Source organism: Nicotiana tabacum, chromosome 2 (genome assembly GCF_000715075.1).
Source record: "Nicotiana tabacum cultivar K326 chromosome 2, ASM71507v2, whole genome shotgun sequence".
NCBI classification, from domain to species: domain Eukaryota; kingdom Viridiplantae; phylum Streptophyta; class Magnoliopsida; order Solanales; family Solanaceae; genus Nicotiana; species Nicotiana tabacum.
The window spans coordinates 87,125,461-87,134,650 of record NC_134081.1 but is presented as its reverse complement, the minus strand read 5'-3'; the positions used below and the strand labels follow the sequence as shown (position 1 = coordinate 87,134,650).

At 43.3% G+C, this 9,190-nt stretch overlaps 1 pseudogene across 1 annotated transcript; it reads left to right on the top strand.

Annotated features, from left to right (window-relative positions):
* The first annotated feature begins 334 nt into the window (after positions 1 to 334).
* Positions 335 to 5,861, top strand: LOC142167095 (ATP synthase subunit alpha, mitochondrial-like; annotated as a pseudogene). Its single transcript, XR_012697521.1, has 2 exons — positions 335 to 650; positions 770 to 5,861. The product of XR_012697521.1 is annotated as an ATP synthase subunit alpha, mitochondrial-like (transcript).
* The last annotated feature ends 3,329 nt before the right edge of the window (positions 5,862 to 9,190 follow it).

Genomic DNA, 9,190 nt, shown 5'->3' with positions numbered 1-9,190 from the left:
TGTTAACTACTTTCGAACTATTTATGATATGGAGTACTTTGACCTTCAAGTATTAGAAAACAAAGGCCTTTTACATGATAAACTCCTAAATTTGCTACTTGAAGAGCAAAATCTTTCTCAAATTCTAGAGAGATTTCCTTATTTGAACATTAGGAAAGAAGCTCATCACTTTCTGGAGTACAAACTAAGACCTGTTGGCGATCCACGACATGCCTTTCAATGCAATATTCTTGATGGGAGTCTAAACTTTTTTATTTCAGATTTAAATTTGAGAGGTAGACGTTCAAGCCTATACCAGGATTTTCTAAGCTATTTCATTGACAACTAATGAAATTCGGATCCTGCTCCTCAATAATTTTTGGCCCCATATTCTGGGTGTGCCATGGGGGAATATTTCTGCGATAATGGAATGCACGCATTAATAATCTATGATGATCTTAGTAAACAAGCGGTAGCATATCGACAAATATCATTACTGTTACGCCGACCACCAGGTCGTGAGGCTTTCCCAGGGAATATTTTCTATTTGCATTTCCGTCTCTTAGAAAGAGCGGCTAAACGATCGGACCAGACAGGCGCAGGTAGCTTGACCGCCTTACCCGTCATTGAAACACAAGCTAGAGATGTATCGGCCTATATTCCCACCAATGTACACATTTTTTCTTTCCATACTGCCCCATCCTTGTAGCTAGATCAAGAAAGAACCTTTGGATCGAGATCCACAACTATGGATTACAATTATTTTATTTTATTTTGCTTTCATCAAATATGATTCCTATTACTGATGGACAAATCTATTTGGAAACAAAGCTCTTTTATCACGGAATTAGACCTGCGATTAACGTCAGCTTATCTGTCAGTCGCGTCGGGTCTGCCGCTCAATTGAAAACTATGAAACAAGTTTGCGGTAGTTCAAAACTAGAATTGGCACAATATCGCGAAGTGGCCGCCCTTGCATAATTTGGCTCAAACCTTGATGCTGCGACTCAGGCATTACTCAATAGAGGTGCAAGGCTGACAGAAGTACCAAAACAACCATAATATGCACCACTGCCAATTGAAAAACAAATTCTAGTTATTTATACAGCTGTTAATGGATTCTGTGATCGAATGCCACTAGACAGAATTTCTCAATATGAGAGAGCCATTCCAAATAGTGTCAAACTAGAATTACTACAATCCTTTTTAGAAAAAGGTGGCTTAACTAACGAAAGAAAGATGGAACTAGATACATTCTTAAAAGAAATTGCTTTAGCTTTTATTTAATACAATACAAGGAAAGGAAAAAGGTCTCTTAGGGGTACCACAAATAATGGACTTACTAGTTCTTTTTCTATCTATGAAGTAGGACGAGTGTCCTACCTAATTCAATGCTAGGTAACCAAGTTAGTATCCTAGCGGAGCTCTTGAAGGGGGGAACATCCTAATGGATGAGTATGAGCACGTTATACATCTCATATTAGACCCCCAGAAAAAAAAAACAAAAGAAAAAGCAAAAATAGCTAAAAACAGCCTGCTTCCTTTATCATATATATGAGATGGGCGGGCCTTTTTAAGCAAAAGGTGATCCACTATCGGTTGTAGTCTTCTTGACATATCAAGTCAAGAGGGCGAGGCTCCTAGCAATGGGGGGAAAGGGGAGTGGGTAAGCGGGCTCCTTTCACTTGACTGGTTAGTTAGGAGTGATCTTTTTTCGCACATCTCCACTCTTTTTCTCTTTCAAACTAGGAGGATTGGCATTTGGCCAAGATGTGATCTATCTCTTTCCTTGGTTGTAGTGGAACTTTGGTTTTATTTAGCGAGGAACCGTTTCACTCGGCGTCGAATGATCAAAGCTAAAAGCTTTAGGCATCTTTTGAGCATGTTCAGCTTCCAAAATTCCTGGAGTCCTACGCTACGGCATTATCACAGAAAGAAAACATGGCTAGTAGATAACTATTTTGTTATTGTAGAAAGCGATCAGTTCTTTTGATCTTGTTCGGGCTTGGAAAAGCTTCCTTTTTCAATTCCAGAAGTTACGGAGCCTATGTAGAAGAAGCTGTAGAAGAGCACCACCACGGTTCAGGTCCCGACACATGGGGGATTAATTAAGCTGCAAGGATCGTGAATCAAGGGAAGGGAAGAATGAGACCATAATTTGGAAGTCGCCCCCGACCGAGACCTAGATGGCAACCTAACCGAGTACGTCATAATTGAGAAAGGGAAGACCCACCCCCCCAGAGCCAGAACACAGGCGCCGACCTCTCCGCCACCAGCACAAGTGAATAAGAAAAGATCACGTCGCCAAAGGTGGCGGTATCACCGTCTACAGGTCGAGTCATGAGATCTAAAGTGCAAATACTCGACGCCGTGAATCAAGAAATTCGGGTGATATACATACGAAGGCGTTGGTCCATCGGTGCCTTAGGGGAAATCATCTGCGCCAGTGTAAAAAAAGAAATTCAACATTTTTACAGTAGCGAGGAGAAGGAAAGGAAAAGTATGGATTAGTTGAAAGAGCTACTTCTTCGAGCTGAGTGGGGTCGCGCCCCTTCCTTCTTCTAATAAGAGAGAGCGAAAGACGCTAGGCACACTCTTATTTAAACCTTTCCAATCTCTCTTAGCTCCCGACCCAATGGAAATTCTAGTTCTTATTCACTGGAAATGCTTCCTTTACTTCCGCAGGTAATGGAAATGCTGAAGTTTGAGCTTGTGTTTTCCTGTCTTCTCTGCCTTGCCCACTCCACCTTATTTGCTGGAGGGAGGATACGATTGTCGAAGCTGAAGTCCCATTCAATTCATATAATTTCGCCGACTACCCTCTTACTCGCACGCCTACCAACTAGAATGAGGACAGTCAGACTAACCCCAAAAAAGAACTCTCACTCGAGAAAGCGGCCCCCTTTCTGCCTTTCTTGCTTGATTCGTCTTTCATCTCAGTGTCTTATCCGGATTGAATGTATACTATCCCCCTATCGGACTAAGGGTTTTGATCGAATATTCCTCTCTCTACCTGAATTCAATCAGTAAGAAAAGAAATATTACATAAAGAGTGAAATTCCATAAAACATGTTCCACAGGGCACCTGTTCAATAAATCAGGACAAAGCGATTGATCCAGTTGAGAGCGTAGCGTAGGAGACAGGTAAGATGACCGTCAACGGACAAAAGCCTCTCATTATTATTATTTCACTTTTATGCTTCAATCAGGCCTATATTCGCATTTGAATGATACCAATCGAGATGGCTTTTTCAGGGACTGGCCTCTTCCCTGAGGCAATCCCTGGGATTCAAAAGAGAGAGAAGGAACTTTCTGTGTCCTATGCCGTCATCACTAACCATTCCCCTTCTCTTTGCATTTCTTGATCGGTCGCTTCCTTTCGCTTTCATGCGGAAGGTTCCCCCTACCGGCCTGAAAGAAAGAATGGTTTTTAGATAGAGCGTTGGCTATGGCGCCATTTGCGAAGGAATGGGTTTATGCGCTTTCTTTACTACTATGCTATTTCTCCCGTCTCGGACGTGATTCGTATTTGATGCTCTTATCGGATTGGGTGCTTGATTCCTTAGCTGAGCTAATGATTTAGATGCGGAATCTGAGCTAATGGCTCACTTCACTACCTTAAGCGGAGCTAACTACAGGCCAAAATATACTGCAATCACCCAGACCTTTCTAATACTGAAAACCTGTATACGAAATTTCTTCAGTTGCTTACTCGGCCTAAGCAAGCCTGACCGAACACCCGAAAGAAGTTCTTTCTCCATCGAACGGGAATGGACGAAGAACGAGGAGGCATTCTTCATAGAGAAGAGCCCTGAGAAATTTCACGATAACTGAAGAGGGAATGCGGCATTACTACTTTTATAAGACTATAGACTTGGAAGGCATTCCCAGTTCGCCATAACACAGTCTTAGGGTCACTACGAGCTGGACTCGTCGTGAAACTCACTTATTCTTAGAGAAATGATGTGTGCTAGCCTTCCCTACCATCGGCCTATCCGCTTCCAGAGCTTATTCTTTATCAACTAAAAATAGTACAAAGGAAAAGACAAGGCTGCTCCCAGATCGACAGGGGGAGAAGAAGAAAGTCTCTTCCCAGCTAAGTCCTATGCTGAGTAGGAAGACTGGCCTCTCTCCTTAGTGGTCTACGATCCCCAATGCCTTACTACTAGCCCTTGGGCTTGCCTTACGCTTTCATTCAAGCTAACTAGACAGGTAGGCAATCCCATCCCCAACGCAGATTCAAGTAAGCCAAGCATGCCTATTCTCTATTACACGCATCGGGGCCATTTCCCTAGAGGAGGTTTTTTTCTGTTAGGTTAGCGCTTGCAGGTTCAATCTCTCTTACTAGTATAGAGAAAAGAAGTCTACCTTTCTCTATACTAGAGCATACGGGGAATCAAATCTAAAAACCAATATATGAACAAGAGAGCAGACGGGGTAATAAAAAGTAAATCAATCGAATAGCTAGTCCTTCCTTTCTTTCTCCTTCCCCATTTCAGGTTTTAGAAGAGTTAGTTTCGCGCAGGGCACCTTTACTAATTTTCCCCTTTCTTTTATGGCTTGCTGGCTGGATTAGCTAGCTTCAAGGCGCTTATTTGAAACAAAGTACAGAGAGAATTTAAGGTTATCACACTTTATTGTGACGATTTATAGACAACCGGGGTATCAGCGTACTTCACGGCTAACTGAAGCCAGTGCAGATAATTCCTTTTCCGAATGAAAGGCGATAGGGGGCGTACCCTAAGGAAGCAAGAAGGGAGGATTTTCTTTACTTTACCGCTAGAACCTTCCTTTCACGAGTGAACCCGGGCACGAGCCTACCTTGGTTGAACCAAAAAAGGGGTACCGGCGTACCTACCATTACCATATAGGGAATGAACTGAGTTAGAGGCATATGCTTCCTTTACCGATAGCCGGTACCGAACTATCCGAAAGCCCTCTAAAAGGCTCAAGAAGAAGGATTGGATGATCTGCGGAATGAGAAACTGCAACAATTGCCTGACCAAAGTCTTACCCTTTCTTTCCCTTTCGACTGGCATTATCACACCGCCATCACCAGATTCAATAGCTGCTCCTAGCCCGATTCCAAGACCTGACCAGGTTTGAAAGTTCAAGCAGCCTTGATCAACTATAGGAAAGTACCAGTTTTCCACAGTGACAAGGACTTCGCGCGAAAGCATTGATTTCCGGTCTCATGGTGGCAAAGAAAAAGAAAGAGGAAGCGCTCTTGTTCTTGTTGCGCGGACCCCACAATAAAGAAAGATGGAAGACAAGAAGCTCAGTAGCAAGGCCGTCTCATAGTCACCACTTGTCTGTCGTTTCAAGCTTCCAAAACAAGCAGAAAAACACGTTGTCGGTTCAGCAGCTCGAAGTTCATCTCAATAAAATGTCAGGTCAATCACATGACTCATCCTGTTAGTCGAGCATAGCTAACGCTACCATGACGCTACGCTGCGCCTGCACTGACGTGACTTGCAAACAACGCTGACGCTATATAGCCATATAGGCAAGGCTCGGGACCACCTCCCTTCGCTTCAGAGTCTTAGGCGCAGCTCTTCTAGTCAGAGAAGAGTCCAGTTGCGAACCTGTGCACTCCTATCCTATTGTTGCTTCTATCACGATAGGGAATCGTGTGATTCTTTCTATCCCCGTACTTTCTCGCTCTTATGGAGTTGTATTCCCTAGGTTATGCAGTTATCTTCCCTGGCCTGACAGTAGTCAAGGGAAAATCACTTGAGCTTTTTCGCCTTTGCTCCTTCTTTCCGGAGCGCACTAACGGAAAACCTGAGATAATTCTTAGCTGCTGTGGAAGTTAGCGTCTTAAAGAAAGTAAGTGCTTGCTGCTCCTGCTCTTATAGTTAGATAAGGCACTAAAAGCATACCTTATCTCAGGGGCATGAGTACACTGCTTTCACACTCGAACTCTCCTACTGTGTGCTGTGTGTGCTTTCAAGCAATAAGACTGCTTGCTAAACGAACCACTGCTGACGAAGTGCCCCATACCCGCACTAAGGGGTAACCTGAGATAAGGTATGGAAGCAGTCTGATTATTTCCACTTGAGTCGACTTAAGTCTTTCTCTCCTCGTACAGTCTTGGCTCTAGTAAAGAGAAAGAATCTCTCCCTACCCTACTGCGGGAAAAAGCACTTTCTATCCCCCCGTGCTACAAAACAAACAAACTTATCTAAGCACTAAAAGCAACAATAAGGAATGGAATGGGAGAAGCTATAGTGCAGATCACTTTTCACTTTCTCGTCAGTCCAGACCTTGTCCTTGGTTCTATCAGCTATGGAGTCTTCCTCTGGTTCTTCCCGTCTCTAGTACAGATCAAATCACAGGATCTCTGTATGTATGCGCTGAGGAGCTATATCTCCCGGACGAAAGACTTCTAAACTCTGATTTCCGGAATGGCAGCAATCGACTTATTTCTGTCTTACAGCTTTCTTGTAGTACTGCTCTCTTTTCAAGCGAATCTCTATTTCAACTGCATTCCCTATTGCAAAGAAATCAACCTCGGTTCTTTCTGTTGATAGGTTAGTTTGATGTAAGGTGTGAGCCTCTTCAGTTGCAGTGAAAGTTCCCGACTCTCTAGTGCTATCCCCCCTTTTTCAGCCTGACATTACAAAGGTAGACTTCATCCACCGGACGCCCTGGCTTTCTTTTTAGTTTTCCAATCTTCTGTCCTTCATTCTTGCAGATGCAAATCATAGATGACCTAGTGGCATTTATGCCAGACCAGAGCATTCTTCTCAAGAAAAGAAAGTGGAGAGGGTGACTGAATTTCACTCTTTATCATTCCTTACTACTCCTTAATTCCCATCAAGTGTTGTCTTATTTTCCAAGCCACTACTCAATCCTCCTTTTCTGATTGATTGAAAGTAGCAAGGAAAGACAAGCAAAAACTTTGTTGGCTCAAGAAGCAACTGAGGAGAGAGAAAGAGTAGTAAAGGAAATACAAGTAGCAGTCTCAGGTCAAAGGAATCAAGGAAGAATTTCTTCTGATATTGCGGTTACTCTTTCAGAATCTCATCCTGAGACCTAAGTATGCCATTCTCTTCGTCAAGAAAGATCGAGCAGCATAGAAGCCTTGACTTCAAGCTTAGGTCTTTTTTTTTTTAAAAAGGGAACTAAGGCAACTTTTAGGTGCAGGGAAAGAAAAAGGCTAGCGAACCTCTTTCCAGGCGGTACAATACAAAGGGTGAAGCTTGTGTAGGTTACTTTGAGTGACCTGAATGGCGGGTGTTCGGGTGTTAACGAGTTCGTAAAGAAGGTCAAGGATGAACAGTAGACAAAGACAAAGGAAAGAGGAGATGGAACTGACCTCGCTGCTGACCTGGGAGCAGGCTTGCTAACCTTCGGCCATAGTGACTAGTGACGAGAGAAGTTGCTTAGGGACCTACGGAGCTAGTGACCAAGGTGGAGTCAATTCATATTAAAACCAGAAGAGGGAATTCAATGTCAATCGACATCTCCTTGGCACACATGACGGTTATCACCTCTACCACATCCTCCTTAACGTCCCTTGTTATCTCGTGCGGAATTCTTCCTCTGTTGAGGCTTCTGCTGGTCATCTTTACCAGCTCTATCTCCTCTACCAAATCTCTTGAGAATTTGTCCTCCCCTTTTGCTCATAATTAAGCTCTTCTCCACGGCGTATTTTGACTCTTACCTTCGCTTCTTTCATTCGCTTTCTTGTTTTTGGCTCAAGTAGTAGGTCCTTCGACCCTCAAAGCAATACGGTATGCTCCTTCTATGTTGTCTAGAAAAGACAAATGCAATTCAAAAAGTCAGCTCAAATATTGCCTTTTGTCTTCCTCATTCACTCTACATCGTAGAGACAATAGGTTAAACTCCTTCATGTACTTTCTCATAGAAATTTTTTAAAACCTTGTTTCAGATTCTTAAACTTATTTATGAATTCCGCTTCGACATCACCTCGTAGAAATTAATCCTTAAACTTCAGAACTTCTTGTTCTTCGTAGTGCTTCTCCTCCAGCTCCCTCTTCTGTCGTACATGTGCTCACTATAAACCTGCCTTTTTGTTTTCTTCAACTTCGTGATAATGAAATGTACCCGCTCCGGGTCCGAAATCTCTTTTAGTTCGAAATACTGGTCCATCGCGATTAACCAGTCTAAGACCACATCATGGAGGCTTCCATAAAAAAAAGTTAGTAACTTCTACGCTAGTCTTCACAATTACTCCACTTCCCTAATTATATGTGCTTCTCCTCCTCCTTCCCTTCCTTGCTTTGAGGAGGTTATATAATAGTAACAGAAGGAGACAGATATAGAATAGAAGTCCGCCCCAGTCACTAAACCTAGCTCACCAAGCATTAGGAGTGCTCCGCTGTGGGCTTGGCTTGTAGCGACTGAATCTTATTTCCGATAGAGCACCATTGATTGGTCTATTGGCAAAGGAAACCCAGGAATTCAAGATTTTGTTCTATCCTCCGGACATTTATTATGCTATCACTACTGCTTGTCAATTTGAATTGCATCAAAGCTCTCATTCAAACTTCATATACGAGAATTCTAAACAAGAACTCGAGACTTAAAATGAATCCAAGTGGAGGTTCTTTCTCAGAGCGTAAGGAATAGCACGCAAAAGACAACTTGGAAAGACAAAGACAGGATTTCAACATAAAAAGCGGTGGATGAGCGGTAATGGCTGGGAAAGGGGGCAAGTACATCCTTTTGTTCTTAGTTCATGGGAATTGCTTCCATCACTAACCAGTTCAGCTCGGCTAGTGGGCTTTTATGTTCGAACCTCGAATCTGGACCTGTTCGACAAGACCAGATCCATCAACAAACCTAGGTCCAATATTTGCATGTACGAGCTAGCCATCAACAGACGGACATCCTTTTACTGCAGTGACCCTGTCTTCCATCTGCTTCTTCCTCCTAATGGTTTGGTCCCCCTCTCCCTTGTCAAAGCTTAGTTATCCGTGAATGAGAACTCGTTTTGCTTGTTGGCTGGCTTATGATGGTTTCCTGTCCCAATTCAACATATTCCTTTTTTTGCTCCTGCTTGGTAGCAGGCTTGTGTGCGAGCTTGGTCCGGTTTCGATTCCTAAAGCCCACGGAGAAGGGTGTGGAGCCTCGCTTTCCATGCTGCTCCCCCTGCCAGTGTGTTGGCGTCGATGAAGGTTTAAAGCCTCTTTCCTTCAACACCGAAAAGCTAGTAATTTTATGTGTCTTCTTGAGCGAGTGA